The 18,225-nt window shown below is 39.7% G+C and overlaps 1 long non-coding RNA gene across 1 annotated transcript in view; it reads left to right on the plus strand.

The window, feature by feature from the left end:
- The first annotated feature begins 1,841 nt into the window (after positions 1-1,841).
- Positions 1,842-18,225, plus strand: part of LOC125961303 (uncharacterized) — a 42,979-nt gene continuing 26,595 nt past the window's right edge. The window contains exon 1 of the long non-coding RNA XR_007471844.1: positions 1,842-1,906. This is a non-coding gene — a long non-coding RNA (uncharacterized LOC125961303). The remainder of the gene's footprint in view (positions 1,907-18,225) is intronic.

Consider the following 18,225-nt stretch of genomic DNA (forward strand, 5'->3'; position numbering starts at 1 on the left):
TTAAAAAATCAACAGAGATTTAATTATAGGTATCAAAAAATGTCAGTTTTATTAGTTTGGCTATATAAAAGTAAAGTACAGTCTTCAAAATATGGAGGAAGATAGGGAGGGTAGGTTGTATTCTCTTTTACTGCCACATTATGACGGGAATTGAGAAATATAATCTATAGTTGATATAACAAGAAACTGAGGTTTCAATGGACTATTCATAATTAAATATATAATTATGAATATAACAAAAATAAACTAAAAATAGATATATAACTATTTAGAGGAGACAGAAGGGAAAGTGAAGTTATTTGAGCTAACTCCCAGAAAATTTAGCGAGGATGTGACAATGGGTTTCAATAGGATTATGGTAAGATTAGGTTGTTCCCAAGACCATAAAGTGAAGTTGAAGGGGTAGCTCACTGGAGTTGAGGAGGTCAAGGAAGGGTTGTAGACTAAAATGTTGAAATTGAGAAAGAACACATAATCATAGTAGGAATGGAATGAGATCATGGAACGAAGGAGGGAGGGATATGCATGTGGGGAACAGGAAGACACTGGGGATTACTAAGTACTTTTGTTCACATTCTCACAATGCTAGAAGGTAAATAAGGTATCAAGCTATTATTTATAATTTTGCAAATAAAAAGTCATACTCAGAGACACTGAGTAACTTCACAAAGATCACATATTTATTTAGTGACAGATCTGGGGCTGCACAAAACCTTCTGATTATATATCTAGTAGAAAATCAGCACCCATTTTATTTAAAATAAAATAAATTTTATCCTGGATGAGAACATAGGTAGAGGAATGAAAGCTAAGAATCCTTTCTGGAAACATGAGAAAAGCAAAACGATTCTAAAAATAATGAGGGGGGGACCTGCAAGATGGTGGAGGAGTAAAACGTGGAGATCACCTTCCTCCCCGCAAATACATCAAAAATACATCTACATGTGGAACAACTCCTACAGAACACCTATTGAACGCTGGCAGAAGACCTCAGACTCCCCAAAAGGCAAGAAAATCCCCACATACCTGGGTAGGACAAAAGGAAAAAACAGACAAAAGAATACAGATGGGACCTGCACCTCTGGGAAGAAGCTGTGGAGGAAAAGTTTCCACGCACTAGGAAGCCACTTCACTGGTGGAGACGGGGGGTGGGTGGGGGTGAAGCTTCAAATTCATAGAGGAGAGCGCAGCAACAGGGGTACAGAGGGCAAAGCGGAGAGATTCCCGCACAGAGGATCAGTGCCAACCAGCACTCACCAACCTGAGAGGCTTGTTTGCTCACCCACCATGGCGGGTGGGGGCTGGGAGCTGAGGCTCAGGCTTCAGACGTCAGACCCCAGGGATAGGACCGGGGTTGGCTGCGTGAACACAGCCTGAAGGGGGCTAGTGCGCCACAGCTAGCCGGGAGGGAGTCCAGGAAAAAGTCTGGACCTGCCAAAGAGGCAAGAGACCATTGTTTTGGGGTGCACAAGGAGAGGGGATTCCTTCCCTGTCTGCCCACAGAAAGCAGAGCACTACCTAAACGAGCTCCAGAGAAGGGCACAAGCCACGGCTATCAGCTTGGATGCCAGAGATGGCCATGAAACGCTAACAATGCTGCAGCCACCAAGAATCCTGTGTGCAAACACAGGTCACTATCCAGACCCCCCAGAAGCCTGTGCAGCCTGACACTGCCAGGGTCCCGTGATCCAGGGACAACTTTCCCGGAAGAACACATGGCGTGCCTCAGGCTGTTGCAACATCACACTGGCCTCTGCCACTGCAGGCTCGCCCTGCATTCCAATTAAAAGTATCATACCTCTCCATCCCTCCAACATGAGTGAGTCAGAGCCACCTAAGTAGCCGCTGCTTTAACACCATCCTATCTGGGTGGGAACAGAAGCCTGAGGGCAACCTACACGCAGAGGTGGGGCCAAAACCAAAGCTAAACGCCAGGACCTGGGCAAACAAAGAAGAAAAAGGGAAACTTCTCTGTGCAGCCTCAGGAGCAGCGGATTAAACCCCCACAATCAACTTGATGTACCCTGCATCTGTGGAATACCTGAATAGACAACGAATCAACCCAAAATTGAGGTGGTGGACTTTGGGAGCAACTGTAGACTTGGGGTTGGCTGTGGGTGACTGACTTATTTCTGATTTTTATGTTTATCTTAGTATAGTTTTTAGTGCTTCTTATCATTGGTGGATTCGTTTATGGTTTCGTTCGTCTATTCTTTTTTTTTGTTACATTTTTAAAAATAATTCTTTCTATTTTTATTTTAATTATTTAATTTTTTTCTGCCTTTTCTTCTGAGCCATGTGGCTTACACGCTCTTGGTGCTCCAACCTGGTGTCAGGCCCAAGCCTCCGAGGTGTCAGAGCCAAGTTCAGGACACTGGACCACCAGAGACCTACCGGCCCCAGGTAATATCAATCAGCAAGAGCTCTGCCAGAGAGCTCCATCTCAATGCTAAAACTGAGCTCCAGCCAACGGCCAGCAAGCTCCAGTGCTGGACGTCCCATGCCAAACAACTAGCAAGATAGGAACACAACCCCACCCATTAGCAGAGAGGCTGCCTAAAATCATTCAATGTTCACAGACACCCCAAAACACATGACCGAATGAGCCCTGCCCACCAAAAAGAAAAGATCCAGCCCCACCCACCAGAACACAGGAGCTAGTCCCCTCCACCAGGAGGTCTATACAAGCCACTGAAACAACCTTACCCAGTGGAGGCAGACACCAAAACAAAGGGAAGTACAAACCTGCAACCTGTGAAAAGGAGACCCCAAACACAGTACGTTAAGCAAAATGAGAAGACAGAGAAACACACAGCAGATGAAGGAGCAAGGTAAAAACCCACCAGACCAAACAAATGAAGAGGAAATAGGCAGTCTACCTGAAAAACAATTCAAAGTAATGATAGTAAGGATGATCCAAAATCTTGGAACTAGATTGGAGAAAATACAAGAAACGTTTAACAAGCACCTAGAAGAACTAAAGAGCAAACAAACAATCATGAACAACACAATAAATGAAATTAAAAATTCTCTAGAAGAGATCAATAGCAGAATAACTTAGACAGGAGAAAGGATAACTGACCTGGAACATAAAATAGTGGAAATAACTACTGCAGAGCAGAATAAAGAAAAAAGAATGAAAAGAACTGAGGACAGTCTCAGAGTCCTCTGGGACAACATTAAATGCACAACATTCAAATTATAGGGGTTCCAGAAGAAGAAGAGAAAAAGAAAGGGTCTGAGAAAATATTTGAAGAGATTATAGTTTAAAACTTCCCTAACGTGGGAAAGGAAATAGTCAGTCAAGTCCAGGAAGTGCAGAGAGTACCATACAGGATAAATCCAAGGAGAAACACGCCAAGACACATATTAATCAAACAGTCAAAAATTAAATACAAAGAAAAATATTAACAGCAGCAAGGGAAAAGCAACAAATAACATAAAAGGGAATGCCCATAAGGTTAACAGGTGATCTTTCCGCAGAAACTCTGCAGCCAGAAGGGAGTGGCAAGACATATTTAAAGTGATGAAGGGGAAAAACCTAAAACCAAGATTATTCTACCCAGCAAGGATCTCATTCAGATTCGATGGAGAAATTAAAATCTTTACAGACAAGAAAAGCTAAGAGAATTCAGCACCACCAAACCAGCTTTACAACAAATGCTAAAGGAACTTCTCTAGGCAGGAAACACAGGAGAAGAAAAAGACCTATAATAGCAAAACTAAAACAATTAAGAAAATGGGAATAGGAACATACATATCAATAATTACCTTAAATGTAAATGGATTAAATGCTCCCACCAAAAGACATAGACTGGCTCAATGGATACAAAAACAAGACCCATATATATGCTGTCTACAAGAGACCCACTTCAGACCTAGGGACACATACAGACTGAAAGTGAGGGGATGGAAAAAGATATTCAATGCAAATGGAAATCAAAAGAAAGCTGGAGTAGCAATTCTCAGATCAGACGAAATAGGCTTTAAAATGAAGACTATCACAAGAGACAAAGAAGGACACTACATAATGATCAAGGGATCAATCCAAGAAGAAAATATAACAATTGTAAATATTTATGCACCCAACATAGGAGCACGTCAATATAAGGCAAATGCTAACAGCCCTAAAAGGGGAAATCAACAGTAGCACAATAATACAATGGGACTTTAACACCCCACTTTCACCAATGGACAGATCATCCCAAATGAAAATAAATAAGGAAACACAAGCTTTAATGACACATTAGACAAGATGGATTTACTTGATATTTAAGGACATTCCATCCAAAAACAACAGAATACACTTTTTTCTCAAATGCTCATGGAACATTCTCCAGGATAGATCATATCTTGGGTCACCAATCAAGCCTTGGTAAATTTCAAAAAAAAAAAAAAAATTGAAATTGTATCCAGTATCTTTTCTGACCACAATGCTATGAGACTAGATATCAACTACAGGGAAAAAATGTAAAAAATACAAACACATGGACGCTAAACAATACGCTACTAAATAACCAAGAGATCACTGAATAAATCAAAGAGGAAATCAAAAAATACCTACATATAAATGACAGTGAAAACATGATGACCCAAACCCATGGGATGCAGCAAAAGCAGTTCTAAGAGGGAAGTTTATAGCAATACAATCCTACATCAAGAAGCAAGAAAAATCTCAAATAAACAACCTAACCTTGCACTTAAAGCAATTAGAGAAAGAAGAACAAAAAAAGCCCCAAAATTAGCAGAAGGAAAGTAATCATAAAGATCAGATCAGAAATAAATGAAAAGGATGAAGGAAATGATAGCAAAGATAAATTAAACTAAAAGCTGGTTCTTTGAGAAGATAAAAAAATTGATAAAGCATTAGCCAGAATCATCAGAAAAAAAGGGAGAAGACTCATATCAACAGAATTAGAAATGAAAAAGGAGAAGTAACAACTGACACTGCAGAAATACAAAAGATTATGAGAGCTTACTACAAGCAACTATATGCCAATAAAATGGACAACCTGGAAGAAATGGACAAATTCTTAGAAAAGCACAATCTCTGAGACTGAACCAGGAAGAAAAAGAAAATATAAACCGGCCAATCACAAGCACTGAAATTGAGACTGTGATTAAAAATCTTCCAACAAACAAAAGCCCAGGACCAGATGTCTTCACAGGCGAATTCCATCAAACATTTAGAGAAGAGCTAACACGTATCGTTCTCAAACTCTTCCAAAATATAGCAGAGGGAGGAACACTCCCAAACTTATTCTACGAGGCCAGCATCACCTTGATACCAAAACCAGACAAAGATGTCACAAAGAAAGAAAACTACTTGCCAATATCACTGATGAACATAGATGCAAAAATCCTCCACAAAACACTAGCAAACAGAATCCAACAGCACATTAAAAGGGTCACACACCATGGTCAAGTGGGGTTTATCCCAGGAATGCAAGGATTCTTCAATATACACAAATCAATCAATGTGATACACCATATTAACAAACTGAAGGAGAAAAACCATATGATCATCTCAATAGATGCAGAAAAAGCTTTTGACAAAATTCAACATGCATTTATGATAAAAAGTCTCCAGAAAGTAGGCATAGAGGGAACCTACCTTATTATAATAAAGGCCATTTATGACAAACCCACAGCCAACATCATTCTCAATGGTGAAAAACTGAAACCATTTCCTCTAAGATCAGGAACAAGACAAAGTTGCCAACTCTCACCACTATTATTCAACATAGTTTTGGAAGTTTTAGCCACAGCAATCAGAGAAGAAAAAGAAATAAGAAGAATCCAAATCAGAAAAGAAGAAGTAAAGCTGTCACTGTTTGCAGATGACATGATACTATACATAGAGCTTCCTAAAGATGCTACCAGAAAACTACTAGAGCTAATCAATGAATCTGGTAGAGTAGCAGGATACAAAAGTAATGCAGAGAAATCTCTTCCATTCTTATACACTAATGATGAAAAATCTGAAAGAGAAATTCAGGAAACTCTCCCATGTACCAGTGCAACATAAAGAATAAAGTACCGAGGAATAAACCTACCTAAGGAGAAAAAGACCTGCATGCAGAAAACTATAAGACACTGATGAAAAAAATTAAAGATAATGTGAACAGATGGAGAGATATAAGATGTTCTTGGATTGGAAGAATCAACATGGTGAAAATGACTCTACTACCCAAAGCAATCTACAGATTCAATGCAATCCCTATCAAACTACCACTGGCATTTTTCACAGAATTACAACAAAAAATTTCACAATTTGTATGGAAACACAAAAGACCCCGAATAGCCAAAGCAATCTTGAGAAAGAAAAACGGAGCTGGAGGAATCAGGCTCCCTGACTTCAGACTATACTACAAAGCTACAGTAATCAAGACAGTGTGGTACTGGCACAAAAACAGAAATATAGATCAATGGAACAGGATAGAAAGCCCAGTGATAAACCAATGCACATATGGTCACCTTATCTTTGATTAAGGAGGCAAGAATATACAGTGGAGAAAAGACAGCTTCTTCAATAAGTGGTGCTGGGAAACCTGGACAGCTACATGTAAAAGAATGAAATTAGAACACTCCCTAACACCATACACAAAAATAAAATCAAAATAGATTAAAGACCTAAATGTAAGGCCAGACACTATCAAACTCTTAGAGGAAAACATAGGCAGAACACTCTATGACGTAAATCACAGCAAGATCCTTTTTGACCCACCTCCTAGAGAAATGGAAATAAACACAAAAATAAACAAATGAGACCTAATGAAACTTAAAACCTTTTGCACAGCAAAGGAAACCATAAACAAGACCAAAAGACAACCCTCAGAATGGGAGAAAATATTTGCAAATGAAGCAACTGACAAAGGATTAATCTCCAAAATTTACAAGCAGCTCATGCAGCTCAATATCAGAAAAACAAACAACCCAATCCAAAAATGGGCAGAAGACCTACATAGACATTTCTCCAAAGAAGATATACAGATTGCCAACAAACACATGAAAGAATGCTCAACATCATTAATCATTAGAGAAATGCAAATCAAAACTACAATGAGATGTCATCTCACACCAGTCAGAATGGCCATCATCGAAAACTCTACAAACAATAAATGCTGGAGAGGGTGTGGAGAAAAGGGAACCGTCTTGCACTGTTGGTGGGAATATAAATTGATACAGCCACTATGTAGAACAGTATAGAATTTCCTTAAAAAACTAAAAATAGAACTACCATATGACCCAGCAATCCCACTACTGGGCATATACCCTAAGAAAACCATAATTCAAAAAGAGTCATGTACCAAAATGTTCATTGCAGCTCTATTTACAATAGCCAGGACATGGAAGCAACCTAAGTGTCCATCAACAGATGAATGGATAAAGAAGATGTGGCACATATATACAATGGAATATTACTCAGCCATAAAAAGAAATGAAATTGAGTCATTTGTAGTGAGGTGGATGGACCTAGAGTCTGTCATATAGAATGAAGTAAGTCAGAAAGAGAAAAACAAATACCGTATGCTAACACATATACATGGAATCTAAAAAAAAAAAAAAAGGGTCATGAAGAACCTAGGGGCAAGACGGAAATAAAGACGCAGACCTACTAGAGAATGGACTTGAGGATTCTGAGGATATGGGAAGGGGAAATGGTAAGCTGGGACAAAGTGAGAGACTGGCATGGACATATATACACTACCAAACGTAAAATAGATAGCTAGTGGGAAGCAGCCACATAGCACAGGGAGATCAGCTAGGTGCTTTGTGACCACCTAGAGGAGTGGGATAGGGAGGGTGGGAGGGAGGGAGACGCAAGAGGGAAGAGATATGGGGATATATGTGTATGTATAACTGATTCACTTTGTTGTAAAGCAGAAGCTAACACACCATTGTAAAGCAAGTATACTCCAATAAAGACGTTAAAAAATTCCTTTTAAATAAATAAAACTAAGCAAAGGTAAATGATAGTGGCTTAATAGTTTATGAAGCTGTTGAAAGATGTCAACAGACCCCAGAAGAATATAACTCCAAAAAATAGTATCTAAGGCTATGAAATTTGAAGGCAAAAGCCTAGGTTGGAATCCCAGTGCTGCCATGTATTAGCTGAGCAACTTGGGGCAAGTATTTAAGCTTTTTGTGTTTCAGGTTCCTCAAGTGTAAAATGGGAAAGAACTTTAAGTTGTGTGAGTGTAATTACCACATACTATCAAATAAATAAAGTTATGGAATGCGTTAGACAAAAGCAGTGGTTCTAAACTTTTTCCAGCTACAGAATCCTACGCACAAATGAAATTTTACTCCAAGACTCAACTTGTAGAATAGATAAAAGTAGTGTTGTCCTCATTGAGTGAGGGTTGGAGAGGCAACGAGCTGACCACTAGGGCTCTGAGGCAGAGTTTGAAAATCACCATCAGATTAGGAGGTTTCTAAAGCTCTTTCTAGGAAATAAACTTCTATGCACCTGTTTACTTGGGTTGGCATGTTGAATTAAACCATAGTTAGTTTAAACAATGATTGACAACACTAAAGATTCTTGCTCTTATGTTTATCGGTCTTTTAAAAATTTCATTGTCCAATTGCAAATTAAGATTAACAACTATATTTAATAGAAAATAAATAGAATAGTGAAAGTGAACTCTAAGTTCCACTCTGTTTATTCTTGTCTCAGCTCACCCAGGCATCTGAGTCTCAGATGACAACTCCAACTGAGGTGATGACGTATGAAGGCAAAACTGCTTGGGTTAGAACCTGAAGGAAAGTGACCAGCCTGACACAGGCCAGCCCTCCAATCACAGTTGATAGCAAAATTCACAAAGGCTTATAAGTCAAGTGACTCTTTGATGATCAGGTGCCTACATCCACACTGGCAACATTCACGGTGGCAAATTACACGAGCTAAACAAATTATTATGTTTAACAACCAAAATATTTGCTTCCAATAGAAAGAGCTTTAGTATTTCTAAAGGCAATTCCACGTGGGTTTTTTTTAATTGTTAATAAACTTTTTCTGGGTCTATAGACACACACTAACGTTTCATGAACATTCTGAATGACAATCCCTAGGAGAAGCCAGTACAGATGTTGTGGCAGTTAAAATTATTTTAATTCTTTGGCACTTTCTTTGGGAAAAAAAAGCAAACGTAGTTAGCAAGGTTTAAAAATACAGATATACGCTTAATAACGTATGTGTGGTAATTTGTGTGTATAAGTAAAATTTACATATATTGAAAAAAAGACATATATGGAATCAGAGCTCTCAAAATTCTGGTCCCTTAGAAAGACCTAATATTCCAACTGTGGAAAAACCTCCCTCTAACAAGTGGGAAATGGCTGAACATTGGATTTTTCTAGGCTTAGCTTTCTGTCCAAATAATATATATTTGAATGTTCATGTCAAAAAAACTACTTTTCCAAAAATAAAACTAAGCAATCTTCACTATTTTTGTTTGCCATGTTTTGCTTTTCTGATTGGAAAATTGTTTGTTGGTGCCAGTCATGTCTTTAATTAGTGTCATATTTCATCTGCAAGTATATTTATTGACCTAAAATAAGATGTCCTTAGCTGGTAGGACATGTCATGATGTGTTAGAAGCAGAATTATGAAGTATTTCTGGAAACTAGGTGTCTGGATGTCCATTGCATGAGGAAAGGATCTCATTGTAGCAGCTGCTGGTCCTGACCTTGACATTCATGGACAGAAGTCCCAAAGGTTTTCTGCTCTTTGATTTGCTTTGCAACCCAAGCGACCCTTGGCTTTCATTATTTATCAAGTCATTAGTCACAGCACAGATGCATAATGCAGAGATGAGTTTTAAATTGTAGACCCTGAATCCTGCAGACTCGGGTTCATGTGAGGAGAGAAGCCTATCTCATGGATATTTCCTTCTAGTTATAGTGAGAAAAAATTAGAGAGAAAGTGTACTATATCATAGCTGTGTTTTAAACAAGGTAGTGCGAGCAAGTGAAGACAACTTTTTTCCTAGGTTATAACGCCCTCAGAACTTTTCTTTCTGCTCTAGAGAGTTTAATTACTATTTTAGTAGATACATTTTAGGAAGATATTTATAGAGCACAGAAAAGAAATAGAACTGACCTGAGGAATAGGTTTTGTGAAATAATTTCGGTCAACAGGGTAGTTCTAAAGGGTGACTAGAAGTGTGAAGTTATTACCCTCCCAAAACCAGCCCCCAAAAAGTAAAAACAGTTTCTTTCTTATCCAAATGCGACTTTGAGTAAGACTTGCTGCCCACACGTGCAACCAAATTGTCTCCCCCCTCCTAAGTAGCTATTCCAGTGTTACCGTTACTAACTCGCTAACCCAGGAATATAATTTCTCATTTTCTAACATCACGTTCACTGTCAAGGACTTGTAAAGTCCCAATTACATAGGAAAACAGAAGAAGGCATGATGAAAGAATTTTGAAATACCAACAGAAAATTCAGTAGCAAAACACAGCTGGGGCTCCAATCTGATCGACTAAGAGTTCAGAAATATATCTCAATTAGGACCTCTTTTCAGTCCAATGAGGTATATACTGTTTCCCAGAATTCTCCTCCTTTATTCTTTTTTTTTTGGTACTCTTTTTCCATGTAAATTGTGCAAAATAATCTCTTGGCATTTTTCCGTGCCTTATATAATCCTTTTGGAAAATTCCTAGCTATTATTCTCTCACAGACCCAAGAGCAGCTGCTTAATCAAAAAAAAAAAAGCTTAAATTTTACCAATGATGAACTGAAGGTAGAAAACACCACTCTTTTATGAATAATCATAAAGTAATAACACCGAACATTTATTGCATGCTTCCTATATGCTAGGTACTGTGCTCAACAGTGAGGTTATCATGATAATGGGGGATTACCTGAGGAAAGGATGTGATGGGGAAGATAACAAGGCAGGGCCTTCCATTGAGAACATCACGTGCAAAGCCACAGAGGCTTGAGCTCCCGTGGCACAGTGGAGAGCCGCAAGCCGTTCCCTATGTCTGGAGGAAGTGACATTAGATAAAGAAGGAATATATGCACATTTATATTTACATATGCATAAAATATACTTGAGAGGATCTCAAGAAATTTAACATTGGTTTGCCTGAGAAAAAACACTCATCTGGGGTGGATGAGATTCTTTGTGTCATTTAATATTCTACCTCATATTTTTCAATCACGAAACTAATAATAAAAGCACTCAATGAGATGTTTCATTAAGATTACTACTGCAGTATCATGAAAAATACATTTTCTAGGAAGAGGAAAGAGTCTTATGCTGTGCAGAAGGGGAACAATTTAAGAAGGATAGGAATAACTCTATGGGCAACAGGAAATGAAGTAAACAGGAATATGGTCAATAATTGCTGACTTAGGGCCCAACCAGATTTAAGACCCATGAATTTGTGGAGAATTTTCCCCATCATTGATTGGCGACCATCGTACCACTGCCAGTGAGCTAGTGGTCAGGAAGTGAACTCATTGAATATGGATCAAGCACGAGGAGGCATGGAAGTTGTGGGGATTGGAGAGAAAGGGGAGGTAGTCATGCACTATAGGATTTTTATTGCTTAAGGTTGTAAAACCAGGAGAGAAGTGATGAAATGAGTAAGCAATGACTGGAAATTCTATAGATGCAAAGAATAAATGTGGTGGAAATAAAGGCGGGAAAGAGCCAGAGGAAGAGAGGTCTTAGTCAGCAAAAGAGGCAAGGTTTACTATTTCGGAGAGGAGCATAGGTGTGGCCATGGGAGATGCTGGCTGAAGAGCCATGAAGCTAAAACTTAGTAGAACTGGGCGGGTCACGGAACTTCATGTCTTCAATGGTTAACGTGGCTTTTACCGATGTGTTGCCTAGAATGACCTTAGGACCTGGGATTTCTGGTTCATGACCATAAAGAGGTATTCTTCACATTGACCTGGAATTAATTTATCTGCAGCTGGGATAACCCTGAGTATACAGATGGTTTGGTAGAAGCAGTAAAGCAGAAAATAAATCTTTTTAATGGAATACAGATGCATGAATAACCAGTGGTGAAAGTCTCGGGGAAGACTTGCCAAAGAAGCGACAGTTGAAGCAGGTCTTGAAGTTTAAGTAAGCATTCAACTGGAAAAAAAAAAAACCTTGGGGAAAGCATTACAGCCTGAACGAAGGGACGCTGGGGTCTCTGTATCTGTCCTGTGAATGACTTAGTTTGAAATCTGAATTCTGAAAATTGTTCTTTCATCCTCATATGCAAGCCATTCTTTGACTGGTCTTTTCTTTTAGGCAAATTCACCCCCTTCTTTGTGGGGCACATACTACTTGGCACATAATAAATAAGTGGGCACTTATGAGATGTATTTGTTTCATGTTCCACTTATTTTTATTTGTTTATTTCCCACAGGAAGGAGACAGTAGTACAGCCTAGCAATTAGAGGAGAAATTCTTTAAAGTGGCTGCAAATTATATAATGAGTACATTGTCAATGTAACTCAAATGATTAGAATTTGAATGAAGGTTGCTTTTTGCAATTCAACATCTAAGAAGTGTCTATAGCACTTGGAGGAGGAATTGGTCAAATGTCCTGGGGTGAGGTTTTAAACTATGTAATTCAAGAGGAACTGGTGTGTATGGTTTGTGGAGCTGGTGATGAGTTGGCAGGCCAAAATCATTTGTAAAATGTATTATACCTCCAACAACTACACATCAAGATAAAGCACAGAGCATTGGAGCTCCTACTCCAGTATCAAATATCTGAGACCATATTTTAAATTTCAATATGGCATGCAATTCTTAGCCATTCCTTTCAACAGCTAAAGCTTTAAGTAAGATGTCGGTATAAACATATAATTGTCAATCACAAACACTCGGTATAAACATATAATTGTCAATCACAAACACTCCAGAGACAGGTTTCGTTCATGGCTCATCTCGCTGACCCTTAAGCAGTATGTTAACAATAAAATAAATAAAATGAGTTTTCTTTGCTACTGACACAACACAGATGGTTCCTCACTTTTGACACATAGCTAATTATAACCCTCTTCAAAATCATTGCTAATAATTTTCAGATATTTTATGCAGATTAATTTCTTATACTTTAAGCTAAATAACCTTGGCCTCACGCTCTGTGTTTCTCCACTCCAAAAGGAGGAATCTCATTTCCAGACAACTTCTAAGTCAGTAACTAATGCGACAGAAGGAAGGAGACAGAGAAGGTGAGGAAGAGGGAGTTTCTGCCTCGCTGCATTTAGAGATGAACCAGAAGATGATAAGCATGACCTACACAGCCAGTGAGGATAACACAAGTGCTATCACAAGCAACGCATTGCGGGAATGTGGAAGAAGGGGTACTGAGTCCAAGGATTAAGGATCAGAAGAGGCTTCATGGAGGAGAGATCTTTTTGAGTCATACTTGAGGACATGTGTATTTTCAGCAGATGAAAAGAGAGAAGAGAATAATCCAGGTTGCCATGACAGTATGATTTAAGGAGAGACACCTAAAATTGTAGGCAATATTGAGAAAACAGTGGGCGGTCCAATATCAGTCTAAGACTATTTGCACCCAGAAGGCTGTATATGTATATATTTTTAAAAGATTATTGAAATCTGGCTTGAAAATATATCAGAAAGGACCTCAGATAAATTTCTAACAAGTTTGGAATTTAATGGGAAAGTCCTAAACAAATTGTATAAGCTTGAAGTACAATGATGGTGTCTTATCTTCTAGGAAAAAAGTGTGTGTTTTATGATTTAGAAGATAATTTAGGTCAAGAAATCAAGACCTGAAAACAAATTCATTGTTCCAAAAACCGACTATAACAAGTAGCTCTCCAGTGTGTGTTATGAGGTTTTAAGGGCAGCTAGAAGGTAATAAAGGCTTAAAAAAGTTCACTGAGATAAATTCCACATTGACATTTTTATGCATGGACCTCATATTTTCTCCCACAAAGACTTGTGTCTGTAAGAGGTAGTCTGAGTGGTCATTTGTTAATGAGGTTTAATAAAATCTAGCTTCAAAACATGGATGAGTCAGGAACTTAAATTTAGGGGTCTAATAATCGGAAGTAGGTAAACGTTCCTTCCTCTTAAAAGAAGTTAATACACATGCTGCAAAATTGAGGGGTATGGATTCATCTATTCCTTTCTCTCAGAATTTTTCCAACATTTACCTATTAGAAACTGAATACTAATTGCAAACGGGTGGTAAGAATAGCAGTTGCCTCACCTTCCTAGTTCTAACCTAATGCAGCATCTACTGCAAAAATTAGACATTTTATGTAATAGTTGAGGTGCCAGTGACAGAAACTCAACACAAAATTATATACTGTTAAAACTGTTCAGTTGGGCTTCCCTGGTGGCGCAGTGGTTGGGAGTCCGCCTGCTGATGCAGGGGACACGGGTTCGTGCCCCGGTCCGGGAGGATCCCACATGCCGCGGAGCGGCTGCGCCCGTGAGCCATGGCCTCTGAGCCTGCGCGTCAGGAACCTGTGCTCCGCAACGGGAGACGCCACAACAGAGAGAGGCCCACGTACCGCAAAAAAAAAAAAACTGTTCAGTGACAAAACCAAGGAAACAGTGTAGATGGAGCTATGTTCTGGAGGGACTAGATCCAGGATATTAGGCACCGTTAGGATTCGCTCTTTCTCCATATCTCTGCTTTTTTCTGTTGGTGTAGATTTGCTATTTCTGCATGGCTAGAATCATGACCACAGACGATTCTGAGTTTTACATAAGGGTTCCTCCATTTCAAAACTGCTGACATTTTTAGCTGGATCATTCTTTGTTTGGGGGATCTGTTTTGTGGCATGTAGGGTGTTTAGCAGTTGCCCTGGTCTCTGACCACTAGCCTCCCCACCCCTGAGCTGTAACAACCAAAAAACAGACATTGCCAAATGTCCCCTGGGAGGAGAACGTGTCCCCACTTGAGAATCACTGCTTTACAGGCTTAATGTCAGAGAAGAAGGAGCTGTTCATTCACAGAGCTTTCGTTTGGAAAAATCCAACAGAATTGTTTTGGTCCTGTGTGCACCTCATACCCATCCTGAACCACACTTTTCGACAAGGAAAAAAAAGAAAAAAAACTTTATGACTTTGGGTTAGGTCTTAGGACACATAAAGCACAAATTATAAAAGAAAAAAAGTGACAAACTGATCATCAAAATTAAAATTTTACTCTTTGAAATGCATTGCTAAGAACATGAAAACCACAGGCTGGCAAAACAAATATCTGATACAGGGATTTGATCCAGAATGTAGAATGAACTCTTACAACTCATTTAAAAGAAGATGGGCAACCCAGTAAAACATTGGCAAAAGATGTGGACACCTCACAAAAGAAGACATGCAAATGAGAAATAAGCATAAGAGAAGATGTTCATCATCATTCATCATTAGAAAAATACACATGAACACCACAATGAGCTACGCCCACTAGAATGACTAAAATGGAAAGTACCAACTGTTGGTGAAGATGCTGAGCAATTGGGAATACACGAAGACAAAGATACAGCCACTGTGGAAAAGTTTAGCACTTTCCCATCAAGCTAAACATGTATTTATCTTAACATCCAGAAATTCCTCTTCCAGTCATTTTACCACGAGAAATAAAGCCTATGTCTACACAAAGACCTATAAGCAAATATTTGCATAAGCTTTATTCATAATTGCCAAACTCTGGAAACAACTCATCAACTGATGAATAGATACATTGTTGGCCTTCCTTAAAATGGAGTGTGTCTCTTTAAAATGGAATACAGCAGCAAAAGGAAAACACTATTAATAAATGCAACGACATGGATGATTCTCAAAGTCATTATGCCAAATGGAAGAAGCATGATATAACATACCTTATACTATACATAATTCTATTCATTTAATATTCTGAAAAGCTAAAAGGAGAGAAATCAATTCCAAGATCTAAGTGTAGACGGAAAGAACTGACAATGTAGAATGATTGTACTGGTGGTTACATGACTCTGTAGATGAGTCAATTTTCACCAAACTTTACACTTTAAAGGGGTGAATTTTATTGGGAATGTATGTAAATGATACCTCCATATATCTGATTTAAAACCAGATATAGGGACTTCCCTGGTGGTGCAGTGTTTAAGAATCTGTCTGCCAATGCGGGGGACATGGGTTTGATCCCTCATCCAGGAAGATCTCACATGCCACGGAGCAACTAAGCCCATGCACCACAACCACTGAGCCTGCGCTCTAGAACCCGTGAGCCACAATTACTGAGCCCACATGCCACAGCTAGCTACTGAAGCCCGCATGCCTAGAGCCCGTGCCCCGCAGTGAGAAGCCACCGCAATGAGAAGCCCGCGCACCGCAGCGAAGAGTAGCCCCTGCTCACCACAACTAGAGAAAGTCCGCGTGCAGCAACGAAGACCCAGCACAGCCAAAAATAAATATATATATATATTTTTTTAATTTTAAAAATAGAGTGTAAAGAAGAATTGCTGATCATATTCTTTAAAAAAAAAAAAGTACAATTTTTTTTTAAAAAACCACAACTCAACTCTAAATTTAATACACCTCCAAAGAAGTCAATACTGTCCTCATACAATGACTTCATTAATTTGTCCCTTCATTCATCCAACAATTTTCTATGTAATATCTACTGCTTGCCGGGAGCTGACCTCAATGCTTGGGTTACATCTAGGAATATATTCAAAGATTCCTGCCTTTCGGGAACTTACCTTCCAGAAGGAGGGAAACAGATAAAAATAATTTCTATAAGAAGAGAAAGGAAATTCTATCATATACCCAGTGATACAGAAGAAAAAAGAAAAAGGAGGAGGGGGGGAAAGGATTAGGAGTTCTGGAATGGGCAGAAGAGAGCAGACTACGTAGTGTCAGTAAATTTAGGCCTCATTGAAAAGGTGAGTTGTGGGGCTTCCCTGGTGGCGCAGTGGTTGAGAGTCCGCCTGCCGATGCAGGGGACGCGGGTTCGCGCCCCAGTCTGGGAGGATCCCACATGCTGCGGAGCGGCTGTGCCTGTCAGCCATGGCCACTGAGCCTGCGCGTCCGGAGTCTGTGCTCCACAACGGGAGAGGCCACAACAGTGAGAGGCCCGCGTACCGCAAAAAAAAAAAAGGTGAGTTGTGAGCAAACACCAGAAGGAGATTAGAAATTTAACAAAGGAAAAATCTGGCACAACTTTCCAGGCAGACAGAACCCTAAAGCAAAGACCCCATGACAGGAGTGTGATAATGTGTTTGAGGAACAGTATGGAGACCAGGATGGCTGGAAAAGAAGCAAGGGAGGAGGAGAGTGTTTTACAACATAGGTTTTGTTCTCATTCAAGTACGGTGAGGCCAGCAGACCAGCAGACGACTGCCATTAACAAGAGAGTTGTTACTCCCAGTTCCCAAGAGCAGGGGGCACCCCATGCCACACAGGGGAAGCCCCAGGAAGCCCCAGTGTCAGTCAGGAGGCAGAAGGAGTGGGATGAAAGCATAGGCAAGAGCCTTGACTGTGGTTTTGGAGAAAAGGAACAGGCAAGGCAGGGTAAGCAGGCCTAGAATTGGCCAGTTGGAATAATTTCAGAGGGATTTGGGGTGCAGGACTGTCCTGACTTGTCTGGTACCTGGTCTTGGGGTGATTAGGACAGATAGGAAGTAGTCTGGAGTGTGATAGCCCAGGAAGGTAGATGGCTGGAGTGTGGTTCTGGGTTGGCTAGTTTGTATAAGAAAGATGTGCTCATAAATGATCTCTAAGAATTGGGTAGCCCTGAAAATGGCAGTCTTTTCCTGATCAAGGGCCCAGAAGCTAGAGCACCAAGAATACAGAAATTTTAAAAAATATAGTTAATACAGAAAGCAGTTCAGAGGGATAAGGGATAGGGCAGAGAGAAATGAGGAGCCATGGAAAGGTTTTAATCTGACTTATGTTTTTAAAAGGCCATCCTGATTGCTCTGTTGAGAATGGACCACGGTGAACAAGAGGAGAAACAGGGAGACACGTTCCAGCCTGTGGCATAACTGAGCCTGCTGGTCAGCAGTGGAGGTGGTTAGACATGGCAGGTTTTTAAAATATTTTGAAGGTAGAGGAAACAAGATTTACTGAGAGATGAGATTTTGCATGTGAGATGATGCAAGAATGACTTCCAGTTTTGTGATCTAAGTGGAGGAAAGGGTGGAGTTGTCAGCTCAGTTGAGGAAGGCTGCAGGCAGCACAAGTCTGTATTCGTCTGGGTTCCCAAAAGCAGAGCCTGAGACAAGGACTTGGGTGCAGATATT

This window comes from Orcinus orca, chromosome 15 (assembly GCF_937001465.1).
Source record: "Orcinus orca chromosome 15, mOrcOrc1.1, whole genome shotgun sequence".
NCBI classification, from domain to species: domain Eukaryota; kingdom Metazoa; phylum Chordata; class Mammalia; order Artiodactyla; family Delphinidae; genus Orcinus; species Orcinus orca.